A 255-nucleotide genomic window follows, 5' to 3' on the forward strand; every position below is an offset into this window, starting at 1 on the left:
GGGTGGGGGCCCGGGCCGCCCACCCCCGCCGCGCGGGGGAGCAGCGAGCCGTGGCTGGAGGGGAAAGCCACTCAGCCGTGGTTATTTCCCTCTCTCTCGCTGTGTGACCCCTGTCCAGAGCCGAGCTCGAAGGGCAGGGCAGCGCTTTTGGACTGAATTAAGGCCGTGGAAGCCTAATCCTCCATGAGAAACATGGAGGGGAGCTCTGAGGGCGGGACGCTGCGGAGCGGCCGCTTGCCAGCTGGGAGTGCCGGC

The 255-nt window shown here is 68.2% G+C and overlaps 1 protein-coding gene across 1 annotated transcript in view; it reads left to right on the forward strand.

Annotated features, from left to right (window-relative positions):
• The window catches only part of PAIP2 (poly(A) binding protein interacting protein 2), a 4,184-nt gene that overhangs the window by 3,011 nt on the left and 918 nt on the right, over positions 1–255 (forward strand). The window lies entirely within an intron of this gene.

Source organism: Buceros rhinoceros, unplaced genomic scaffold, assembly GCF_000710305.1.
Source record: "Buceros rhinoceros silvestris isolate BGI_N320 unplaced genomic scaffold, ASM71030v1 scaffold32693, whole genome shotgun sequence".
NCBI lineage: Eukaryota > Metazoa > Chordata > Aves > Bucerotiformes > Bucerotidae > Buceros > Buceros rhinoceros.